The sequence below is a fragment of the Leucopleurus acutus genome (assembly GCF_964270905.1).
Source record: "Leucopleurus acutus genome assembly, chromosome: 10".
Classification (NCBI taxonomy): domain Eukaryota; kingdom Metazoa; phylum Chordata; class Mammalia; order Artiodactyla; family Delphinidae; genus Leucopleurus; species Leucopleurus acutus.
The window spans coordinates 74,907,916-74,920,696 of NC_139153.1; the positions used below are offsets into that span (position 1 = coordinate 74,907,916).

General features: G+C 41.3%; 2 protein-coding genes across 3 annotated transcripts in view; one reads left to right on the forward strand and one right to left on the reverse strand.

The window, feature by feature from the left end:
- SUPT3H (SPT3 homolog, SAGA and STAGA complex component) overlaps positions 1-1,869 on the reverse strand; it is a 423,577-nt gene extending 421,708 nt beyond the window's left edge. The window contains exon 1 of the mRNA XM_082847752.1: positions 1,707-1,869. The gene's annotated coding sequence lies outside the window, so the exon portion shown is untranslated. The remainder of the gene's footprint in view (positions 1-1,706) is intronic.
- Positions 1-12,781, forward strand: part of RUNX2 (RUNX family transcription factor 2) — a gene marked incomplete at both ends in the record, with an annotated part of 209,301 nt that overhangs the window by 47,002 nt on the left and 149,518 nt on the right. The gene's annotated exons all lie outside the window — the stretch shown is intronic.

Consider the following 12,781-nt stretch of genomic DNA (forward strand, 5'->3'; position numbering starts at 1 on the left):
TGAAAGGTTTTCACTGAAAACTGACTAAAGTGATAAAAGATAGTGGAAACCCACAGTCACGAAACAGTACAATGATTAAAGGAAACTCCACTTAGTATTATTACGACTCTCCAAACAAATCTGCCCTTAGCCGTACAACCTAGGAGTCAAAAGAATGCTTTGCTTTAATTTTCAAGCTGTAAGTAAGTATTAACAGACCCAAGCTTTGAACTACAGTATGTGAATGAAAGGCATTATTTGAATATAATTGTAATTCCCTAAAGCAACAAATGTTCTAAGAGTTGGCTTCTCTGACTTAAAACTCAACAAAATCAGGAACTGGAAAAGGTCTCAAAGGCTAGATTCTAGACCTATGCTGTCCAATAAGGCAGCCACTAGCCACCTGCGGCTATTTATATTTAAGTTAATTAAAATAAAATTAAATACCTCAGTGCACTACTAGCCACACTTCAAGGCTCAAGAGCCACTTGTGTCTAGTGGATACCATATTAGGACAGCACAGATTACAGAATATTTCCACAAAGATAGAAAGTTCCATTGGACAGGGCTGCTCTAGACCTAGGCTGCTCTAGATGTTTTCTTGAATATTCCCAGAGATAAGAAACTTGCAATAACACAATGAAGTGCACTTTATTTTTGCAAAGTAGTAACTATCAGGAAATTATTCATAACATTCAGTGAAATCCAGCCTCTCGAAAACATCCACCAGAAATTCCACAAGTTCCATCCTCAATTTGGTCTTCAAGTAAATCTTTACAGAGGTAATTTAATTCTGTTTCCAAAGTTCCGTCCTCACATATAGTAAAACCCTACGTCCTCTCCTCCTAGATAAATACATCCTCATTTCTCTGGAACGAAAGAGTTTAAAGTTCCTAAAGCCTCATGGAGTTAAGCTCATTTGTCCACGTGTACGTTAACAACACATTTCCAGGATCGCCTCTGAGTGTCAGATATTACATTCCACTGCCCCTATAAAAATCCACACCAGTTTTCCTGATTTTTCCACTTAGAAAGCCAGGTCACAGTCATTCTGAATTCCTTAAACAGGGAGATAAAAATGACAGGTAATTGACAGCTAATTGATCAGTGCCTGGAGCTTGTTATAAGCATTAACCTGTATTACCTCATTTAATCCTCACAATTCCGATCTAGGTTATTACTATCCCCATTTTACAGACCAGAACACCCAGCCAAAGACACGCTAAATAATTTCCCCAGGGGTCACAGATGTGGGCTCACCCCAGAGAGAAGGGAGTCGATCTTTTCCTTTTCCTGGACGCTACACTTCTACTAACGCTACCTAACTCTTCTTCCACCTCGCCCATAAAGCTACAATTTCCTTGTTTAAGAATTCTTCCCCCCAAAACACGACCTAGATGACACGCGGAAGGTGCTTCTGAACACACCCAGCGACGCCCGCTCCCGCTCGCCCGCCCAGCTCCCCTGGCCCCACGCCCACCCGCCTACGGGGAGGAGTCAAGGCCAACTCCACACGCCGCGGGAGAACCCGGCCGACTCGCGGGGCCAGCGCCTCCGGAGACGCTGCTTCTGTGTGTCCCTCAGCCTCCCGCGCTAACGACCGGGACCCCCGACGGCAGCTCCCGGGGGCAGGGGGGCGGGGCCCAGACACGCAGGGCTCGGCGCCTCTCCCGGCCCCCAGCCCTCTCCCCCGCCCGCCCCCGCGCCTCCCCCGGTCCCCCTACAACCTCTGTTCTAAGAACACTTGTAGACCCGGCTGCGCGTCCCGCGTGGAGAATGTGGGGATAGAGATGGTGCGGTTTCTGCGGCGGCGGCCCGGGACACGCTTGGAAAGGGGCGGGGTAGGGGGCTGACAGAGTCTAAAGGGAAAGGGTGGCTGGGCGCGGACGGGGGGGCAAGATGGCGTGAGCCCGATTCTCTGTGGGGCGGGGGTGGCGGAGGTGGAGGAGGGAGGGCTACAAACACCCCCGCCACTCCCGACGCGGACGCTGGCGCATGCGCGCTCGGCCAGGTGGCGCGCGGCCTCTTTTCTCTAGGCAGCCACTTCCGCCACGCTCGCTGGGGGCGGGGCGTCGCGGAGCGCGCCCGTCGCCGCTTTCCTTGCGGCGTTGGTGCGGGCGGTGCGGGCGGTGAGGGCTGCGCGGAGCCGGGGGCGGGCGACCCTGAGCCACGCGGCGGCCCTTAGAGCGGGGGCTGCTGGGAGATGAGTGGGGATGAGCTGAGAATCGGAGTGTGTTGAAGGCCATTCTTGGACTCCTTAAGAATGAGCTGAGAGGACTAGGGTTTTCGAGGGATTTAGTGACCGAGGCTGGAAGTTTGTTTTCAGCTCCAGGGCAGAGATTGACCTCTGTAAATCTTGTCCGCAGTAGGGGTGAACCGGGATCTTACCCGGACGATGCAGGGAAACGGAGACATCAGAAAGGCCCTCCTCCCCCAAAGGACCGCGGTGCTGGGGTATGGATATGCGACCCTTTCTGGGACCGTGAAACACCCCCTCTTACGCCGGCTCTCGCACATCACCGCTCCCCATCCTTCCCCTGCGCAAAGTCATTCCAGAGGCAGTGGGAGATGATAGTCTGCAGCGAATTTTTCCCTCCTATTCATTTTACCAAGCTCAAGCATTTAATGACCACGTTTTTATTGAAAACTATTTGCTATTTCAAGGCTTCTGAATGGATGATTCTATATTTATTTTTCCTTAGAATTTTAGCCTGCTTCTCCTTATTTTAAAATCTTGCACTCCCACTTTTGAGCTGTACATCCTGTCCTCTCAGAATTGATTGATACAGATGTATTTCTTTAAATAATACAATCATAAGACAGTGATTTCAGTTGCTTTCATTATTTTACGTGGTCTTGTTATTTCTATTTTTAACATTCTTTTCAGCTGCTCAGGAAAGAAAACTATTACCCACTTAAGTCCATGCCTATGACGTCAAATATTATATTTCAGAGATTCAACTACTAACCCTCATCAAGTCTTTTTAAAGCATTATTACTTCAGTTATTTTCTTGCCTCTATGCATATTTGTGTTCTGAAATAATCCCTTCCTATTCGCTTACATTGTTTAAAATAGCAACTTATTTGGTTATTTCGTCTGTGGATTGTAGTTGAGTCTCTTGTTAATTTTGCTTTTAGCTCTCCTTTAATCTCCCCAACACTTAAATACTTGCCAAATAAAGTTCCAAAAGAATAAATTTGTTTAGGCTGTAAAAGCTCACCATAATGTGTAAATCAGGGCTCAATCCACTGATGGGCAAAGTGTATAGGGGAAGAAAGTAACAGAGAGAATCGTCATAATTTCTTATGAAAGAAGACTGGTTTATACAATAGTTGAAAAGCCCTTTCAAGTACATTAGCAAGGAAATAGAAGAAAATTAAGAAAAATATTAATAGTACGTCTAAGGAAATATAACTGGAAGGAGATCCTTTCAAGTAAAATTGTGTTCAGTCAGTGTTGCCGTACTGATATTTTCATGGGAGTTTTACCTGCATCACATGGAGGCCAGATTTGACCTAGTTTTTCGGGACAGAACCCAGACCTTACTCTCAAGCCACTGGTGTCTAACCTACATATAATCACACACAGCAGGAGTTAATCAAAGTGAGCCATGGAGAAGGGAAACCGAGTTAAACAGGCCCTGGTAGAAGGAGCTCAAAATTTCACTCTTAGGAAATTGTGACTTGCTGTTGGCGGAGATCTTAGCTTTGCAGTCCCATGAGTTATCTTAGTGTTCCTACCTCCTGGAATCTGTTAAAATCTATTTTAAAAATTTGATTTAGTCATAATTTTGTTTGTAGTTTGAGAGCACTCCTGCCCACAATGGGTCAAAAATATTCTCCATTCGATTAATATCAAAGATCCTAAATTATCAATGCTACTAAGATATCTTCATTGTAACAAAGCTAAAGCAATGGTGCTGAAATTAAGACATTGATGACTACCACCTCTCAGAAAAACACGTGATTTCCAAGGCATGTGGAAAAAACACATCAGGAGACCAAGTGAATTCATCACACCACAAAAATGTCTTCATCCCTTGAACAAAGCCATTAAAGGAAAATGAAGCATTGTTACTGTAGATTTTTACATTCCTCTGGTATAATAACCTTCATATAGACTGACTAATGAAAACAGAAAGGGTACATATCTAAGCAAAAATGCCTCTTGGCATCTTAGAGGATGACTAGATTAGATAATGAAAGAAGGCTTAATCCTCCAAATAATAGCAGAAGCCATACCTAGTATGGAGCCATCTCTGTGATAAAGTGGTTTCTTCTTCTGTGGACGCCATGCAGACAGTTTATTCCAGGTGACCTGCAAATTCTTACTCTTTTGTGACCCATGACTATCATGTATTAGGATGCTTGTGGAGGCTTTTTCTTTTCCTATTTATCAATTATTTCACCCTTTGCTATATTTGCTATTCTGATGTTTAAATAGTCACCATGGAAATAAACCAGGTAGAACTGAGTATGGTTTAGAATTGCATATTGAAATTGTTGCTATATTCAGTTAATTTCCTAATAGTAAGAACTCTTTTTCAATTGCAATCTCAGGGGTATCTTGTTTTATCTTTAGAACGAGGAGTTCTGACCAAAACAATTATTCAGCTCTGTGGTGCCTGGGCAAGTCATTTTATATCATGGATCCTCAAGTTTTCATATCTGTAAAATGAGGTCATCAAACCAAATGAAATAAAACCTGTAACCCTAAAACTCTATGCTCCTTTAAAGTAGGAATAACCAAAAGATGAATCTTAAAGGTGTACAGAATAATTTCAGCATTTATATTTATGCTACCAAAAATTATGTGACTATGCAGGACTCTTGCTTTAGGCCAACTTGGATCAACTGATGTTATGTATTTCAAAAGAAAGCCCAACATGAAAAGATATATATTAATCAGATTTATTGACACACTGGAGGGAGGGTGTATCACATAACTGTTCAGAGTGTAATCAAATTGGCTTCCCATACCTTCCAATTATATTCATATGTTTTGAAGTAGGAAGAGCAACACAGTGGTGAGAGAAGAAATGCTAAGAATTGCAGCACTGAGCAGCTTGTAGAACTATAATCATGAACCATCCTCTTAGGAATCTCTCATTGCAGGTTTAACGCTCCAGGATCTTTTAAAATTAGTGCTTGGCGGCTAGAAAATGATCATTTTTGAGACTTAGATGGGAAGGGAATCATAGAATATCAGGGTTTCATGGGGCCCCTGAACTCTCTAGACATATGGAAGCTTAGTTGCCCCCATTCCTATAGAATCCGATATATAATACCTCTTGTACTGGAAACGAACAACTTTTACATTTCTCCCCTTGAAAATAAGGTCTATTTGCTGAGTGTTAGTGACAGGTGCTAATTATTTCGTTCATTCGACAATTATTATGATGGGCCTACCATGTGCCTGACACTATTCTAGGAGCTGCAGATATAGCAGTGAACAAAACAAAACTCCATGCCATCATCAAACTCACATTCTAGAAGGAGGAGTTGCACAATAAAATAAAGATCCAAATTGTGTAATATGTTAAAAGGCTATGAGTGTTAGAGGGGGAAAATTTTATACAACAGGGAAGGGATTATGGAATGAGAACAAGCAGGAGGAATAGGAGAGCTGTGATATTTGTAATGGGCAAGCAGGGTAGGGCTCACTGAGGAAGTGGCATTTGAATAATGACTTGAGGAAGAAGGTAGTTGTAGATATCTAAAGAAAGAGCCTTCCAGACAATGAGAACAACCCGTGCCAAGGCCCTGTAGTGGGAACGGGGCTGGTAAGTTGCAGGAGTGACCAAGAGGCCATTTTAGCTGAAGAATAGTGACCCAGAAAGAAGATAGAAGAGGTCACAGAAGAACTAGGAGACCAGATGGTGGAAGGTCTGTGTGCCTGGGACTAGGAGGCTATTAGCAGAGAATTGACATGATGTGGTTAAGGGTTTAAAATGATTACTCTGGCTGCTGGGCTGGAAATAGTCTGTAGAGGCACAGAGAGTAACCAGGCAAGAGATGACGGTAGCTTGTATTAGGGTTGTTACAGTAGATTCCATGAGACGTGGATGGATTCTGGATATAGTTTGAAACTCATTGTGATTTACTGACAGATTGGATTTGGGATTCTAGAGAATGAGAGGAATCAAGGATGACTCTCAAGGGTTCTAAGAGGAAAAATGAATTTGCCATGAACTGAGATGGAAAGGACTGGGGATGGAGTATGTTGGGTGGGTATAAGAGATCAAGAATCCAGAGACTTCCCTGGCAGTCCAATGGTTAAGACTCTGCACTTCCAATGCAAGGACCGCAGGTTCCATCCCTGGTCAGGGAACTAAGATCCCGTATGCTATGTGGCCGCGGCCAAAAAAAAAAAACAAAAAAAAAACCCAAGTGTAAGAGATCAAGAATCCAGTTTTAGGCATAAATAAGTAATTAAGTACAGTGTTTGTATTATCTTTAATGTTTTTGCCATCATAAGTAAGTTCTTACGGAAATGAAGGAAAGTTTGTATTTGTAACTCTTTTAATAATAATTTAATTTCTAATCCTGCTCACATAATAGAGGTCCATCTAGACCTAACATAGGTCAAGGAATATTTTATTTTTACTTTAAGAAGAGGTGAGGAAAGCTAAACATTCCCTTGTTTAAAAAGAAAAAAGAAAGAAAAGAAAAGAAAAGAATAACTGTTTTGGGGTTGTTGTTTTTTTTGGCAGGTGGTCTATCAACTCCTGAAAATAAAGTCGAGAATTCAGTTGAGACAAATATACAGAAACATTCAATTCCCCAAAGTACTTTCATTGAAAAATTTAGATGTAAAACTGGATCTAATTCAGTGAATTATTTGAATAACGGCCTCCATTTTATATTATGCATATACATTTATTTTTCTGTGATACATGGAAACAGGGCCCAAAATGAATCAGTACCATAAGTGAAATAAACCACAGTATAGCTAATGCAGCCTGCTATTCCTAGTTCATACTCTGAAGTTGGATGCAATAAACCTGTATCGACTAAGGAATGCTCAGATCAATTGCTAGTGATCAGGGATTTATACCAAAAATTTTGACCAAGTTACTTTATCTTTATTTTTAGTATTTCATAGATGCAGCATAAGGTATATTTTCTCTTTCCAGAATACACTTAAAACAACTTCGTTAACCCAAAAAATATGGGCTTTCATGCCACTTATTAGCATAATTTATGACAAGGCTGTTATAAACTTCAGAGTTTTGTTGTGAGGATTGCGTGTAAAGTGAGAATGTATGTAAGGTGTCTGGTACATAACATGCACTGAATGCATCTTGCTTTTTATTAGTATTATTACTATTGAGACAATGACTCAAAAACTCAGTCTTGAAAAGTAATAGTGGAACAAAATGAGGAAGGATTATTTAGGCAGAGGGAGTAACATGAGCAAAGCCACAGTGTGTTAGAGGGAGTTGCAAGTTGTCCAGTATGATGGGATCACAGGGTGTAAGAAAGGAAGCCAGAAACTTGGGAGGGGCCAGATCATAGAAAGTCTTGTGTATTACTTTATGGAATTTGGACTTTATCTAATAAAAAATGGGGAAACTTGGAAATATGTTTTTTTAAGGACATGATTAAATTTGCCTGTTAGTAAGTTGGCAGTAATGTGCAAGAAATATTGGAAGGGTGAAAAACTGGAAGAAGTTAACAATTCAGGAAAGAGCTGATATGGGCTTGAGCTACGTCAGTGGACTAGGAAATGATAAAAGATGACAGATGGAAGAAATACTAAGGGAGTGGAATTTATAGGACCAGTAACTAACTGGTAAGATATCAGGATGGACGTAAGGCAAAGAGGAAACAGGATGATTCCAAGTTTTCTCAACTTACTGAGAGGCAAGTTAGTCTTGGTAAGTTTAAGTTGACCATAACGAAATTTCAGGTGGCTATAAACCAGTAGCCAACTGGACTATCCAGACAGAATGGTGGTGATAGAAGCCAGAATAAAGTTTGGAGTTCAAGAGAGTAGATGGACATTTAGGTTTGGGAACCAGTAGCGTACAGCATTCCACACACGTCACTTGGATGTAGAATTTAGCCCTGTTCCCAGCTTTGGCCAGAAAACATTCTCATGAGGATCTGTGGGCACAACTGAAGCCAAGAGAGACAATGAAATGGCCAAGAGAGCATGCACAGAACAAAGAGAAGTGAGTCAAAGATGGAATTCTAGATGCCCACGTTCAGTAGGAGAGGGAGAGGAAGAGCCTATGAAGGACACTGAGGAAGCAGTGTTGTCATGGAAACCAGGAGAGCAAGGAGTTTCAAAGAGAAATTAGAGGTACTAAAATAAGAATCAGAGTTAATTGGATTTAGCCAGTTCAAAGTGACCTTTTCCAAAGCAGCATAAAGTGGTAGGATTAGAAACTTGGTTGTAGTAACTTGAAGAAGGAAGAGTAGATAAGGAAGTTGAGAAATCAAGTGTGTTATTCTTTCCAAGAACTTGGTCTGTGAAGAAGAAAGAGAATATCTAGAGAAATATTCAAGGTCACAGGATAGGTTTTTTAAGATTATGGCCTTGAGCTTGTCCACGAGCTTTGGAGAAGAAGCTGGCAAAGAGGTTGAACACTTGATATAAAGGAGGGCCAATGGCAAAATCTTTAGGACATAAAGATGGAATTAGATCCTGGAAGAAATGGGAAGGTTTTTGATCAAGAGTCCAGGAAGTGGGATGAACCTTAAAATGGAAAAGGACTAACTGGAAGAAAAGAATAAGAACTTGAGGCAGTTCATACCCAATGACCCCAATTTCTTCCTGAAATGTTGGAAAGTAGGGATGCTGCAAAAGTGGGGATGATAGAGTAAAATGGGTGTGAGGTGCTAAAGTTTGGTTAAACCACTGTGAGGAATGGGAGAAAGATAAACAAGAGCTTGTTAAATGGAAGATAGTCCAGGGTATATAGAGCAGTGGTCCTAAAATCTGGTACATCTTGTTGGAAATACAAATTTGGGCCCCACCCTGCACCTACAGAATCAGGAACTCTGAGATAGAGCTCAACAATCTGCTCTCACAAGCCCTCCAAAGGATTTTGAGTTTCCCTAATGTTTGAAAATAACTTCTACAGGACTTGTGACTTCCCCCAACTAGCAAGCAAATAATAAAGCACAAACTAGGCTACTCGACCATATTCTAGTTATTTTTTAGTAACATTTTTCATATCATAGTAAAATATATTTATTCAGAACAATATTGTTAAGGATTTTAAAAACTCTGCTGGTTTCTCTCTGGAAATGGATGTCATATAAGATTAAAAATCAGAACCAAGAGAATCCTTTCTTCTAAGTTCTACCAAGCAAATACTGTAAAACATTTTTTTTTTTTTTTTTTTGGCGGTACGCGGCCTCTCACTGTTGTGGCCTGTTCCGTTGCCGAGCACAGGCTCTGGACGCGCAGGCTCAGCGGCCATGGCTCATGGGCCCAGCCACTCCGCGGCATGTGGGATCTTCCTGGACCGGGGCACGAACCCATGTCCCCTGCATCGGCAGGCCCGATCCAATTTCTACATTTATAATAGAAATAATAACATTGTTATTTACTCCATCAAAAGTATTCAATAACTCACCATATAGTAGCAGTTCTCAAATTACGCTCCTGCATTAGTATCATTCCATTCTAATTAATAATAGTGATCACTTCTCAATTCATGAGGAGAAAGTTTATGAATTGAATTTTCTCAATTTTAAGTTATTCTCCCATAAATTTTTCTTAAAACTTTGGCCCTTGTAACTGCTTATCTTGCAAAAAAAAAAAAAAAGCTAATAGATTACAAAAGAAGTGAACGGATAGTAAATGTTAATGAAACTTGAAGTTAGCCAGTCATTCTTAGTTCAATATTTATAATTGGACACGTTTGTGACTGTGATTTTTATACTACATACCAAAAATATAGTCAGTTTCTACTACCATTGTTCCAACAATGTTGCCTTTGCTCAAATATTTGGAACCTAACTTAGGACTGCTTTCAGGATCGATGTTCTTTTGAATACCTTAAACAATGGAAAAGCCAACAGTCACAATCTAGAAGAATCTTAAAGACGTATCTTACAGCCAGTAGGCAGGTGGGTGATAAGGCTGATTTATCCTGGTGTACCTTGCTTTAAGAAATATGACATAATATGCGGAAATCCATATTTACAATCTATAGGTGCAGATGACAGTGAGACATTTTTCTAATTAGCAATAAGACCAACCTCTGAAAGTCAATTTGTACAATAAACAAGAAATGGATCGCAGTAAGGGATATAGATCAACAAAACAAGCCTTAATTATAACCTGATTAAAATAGTATGTAAATAAAAAGAGAGGTTAGTTACAAAGCACAGAAAAAGCAGAATTAGAACAAATTGGCATAACACATTCCTGTATGGTGGAGACGAGTGGGAAATGATAAATGAGTCGGGCTATCAGAGTCCTAATATTCAAGAATTCAAATTAGGTAGCTAACTCTTCTTATCCTGATTCTGTTGTGACCAGCAATCTTTAGCTATTTTGGCTTCCATGAAGCTTTCCAAGAAATAGGATGACCAGGCTGATAGGATGGTTCATTCCACCCAACAGTTATATTTCCTCATTACCAATCAATAACTCAGCATTTCGGTTTTTATGCTGGGTCTCTTATGAGTCAGGGTGAGTCAGCTCTGAAACAGGGATAATATTGCCTGGTGAGCGCTAGGGAGCCAAACCCCAAACGCCAGCTCCACTGGGAGCGACTAAGACAGCCCTCCTTGGCAACACCCCAACCTGGAAACCTGCCTTCCTTTCTGAACTCCAGGAAACAGATAAACGAGCATGTGATTATTCACTTCATAAAAGGATCATTTACTTTATGAAAGTATTTTGAAGCACAGGGAACTTAAAGTGGATGAGAAACTGAGAAATGACTTCTGAGTTCAGTTAGAAATCCTTTAACCTTAACATAACTAGTCTTGATGCTGTGGTGGGGTTGGAAATGTGAATGTCTTGAAGATCGTGCATTTGAGAGGTTTAGCCATTAGAGAAAGGAAGGAAGCAAGATGGGAGGTGGAAAGGGTAATGGTGCAAATGCAAAGAGGTTTGGTTCTTTTGTTGTTGAGTTCTCCCCCCACCCCCATGAAAAGGATGTTAGATCAGGAAAAAAGAGAAGGAGCCAATAGAAACAGAGATATGAAAGTCATTGGGTAGAAGAAGAGGGGCTGAGTGGAATCCAGGCTCCCTAAGAAGACTGACTTTGGGGGGCAAAGGGGTCACATCGCATCTCTGGGAAAAACTCCTTTAAAATTCCTCTGAGGGCTTCCCTGGTGGCGCAGTGGTTGAGAGTCCGCCTGCCGATGCAGGGGACACGGGTTCGTGCCCCGGTCCGGGAAGATCCCACATGCCGCGGAGCGGCTGGGCCCGTGAGCCATGGCCGCTGAGCCTGCGCGTCCGGAGCCTGTGCTCCGCAACGGGAGAGGCCACACACACACACACAAAAATTCCTCTGAAATATAACATTTAGGTACTTCTTTTAAATGCATAGCTTTATGACTATAGAATGGCTTTAGACTCTCTTTCCTCTCATCAGTAATCTCTCAACTTTTTATTTACCAAACGTGAATTAAGTGCCTCTCACAATTAAAAGAGGAAAAAAACGTGACCCCATCCTAGAGGAGCTTACACTCTAAGAGGCTAAATGGACTTGTAAACAAGTCATTGCAGGTCTTATAAAGGCACAACATACTATGGGACCATAGAGAGAATGAGTTTTACTTTTTAAATATTTAAAGAATACTTCAAAACTATTTAATTCACTTGATTAATGGCTTTCCTCTTCACCAGGCTCCAGTCCCAACCTGCAGGTCCCAGTGTAGTTAGGCTTTTACAGTGTCTTCCAACCAGTTAAAACAACAGGATGTCATTTGCTTCAACACTATAGATGGCACTACACACTCTAAGGGATTCAGAATTATGCAGTATATAATCCCGGCCTTCAAGAAATCTGCAGTTCATTTGGAGAGACAAAGCTAATAGAACATTCTATTTTTTGTTCTTCATATTTAAATAATTTCCTTATTAAAGAGGGAAATAATTAAGTTATACAGCCCCTGTAACAAAATTCTACCATATTCCCCAGACAGGAGACTTTAGGTGGTGGGGGGAAGTCAGAAGAAAAAGAAGGGGAAAAAAAAAAAAGAAAAAGAAAAAGAAGGGAGACCAAGTAGTTGTCATTTTTTTTAAATAAATAAATTAATTTATTTATTTTTGGCTGCATTGGGCCTTCGTTGCTGTGCGTGGGCTTTCTCTAGTTGCGGCAAGTGGGGACAACTCTTTGTTGTGGTGTGCGGGCTTCTCATTGCAGTGACTTCTCTTGTTGTGGAGCACGGGCTCTAGGCACGTGGGCTTCAGTAGTTGTGGCTCGTGGGCTCTAGAGCTCAGGCTCAGTAGTTGTGGCGCACGGGCTTAGTTGCTCCGTGGCATGTGGGATCTTCCCGGGCCGGGGCTCGAACCCATGTGTCCCTTGAATTGTCAGGCGGATTCTTAACCACTGCACCACCAGGGAAGCCCTAGTTGTCATATTAATTGGAAAAAACAAAACAAAAAACCCTTTAAACTTTGGATCCATGCTCCAAGTTCCCTTTCATTTTCTGCAGTTTGAATACCACATGCCTAGGTGTAGATTTTTTTTGGTATTTCTTCTTCTTGGTGTCCTCTGGGATTCCCAGTCTGTGGATTGGTGTTGTCATTAATTTTGGAAAATGCTCAGTCATTATTCAAATATTTCTTTTGTCTCTTCCCTCTTTTTCTGGTATTCCCATTAC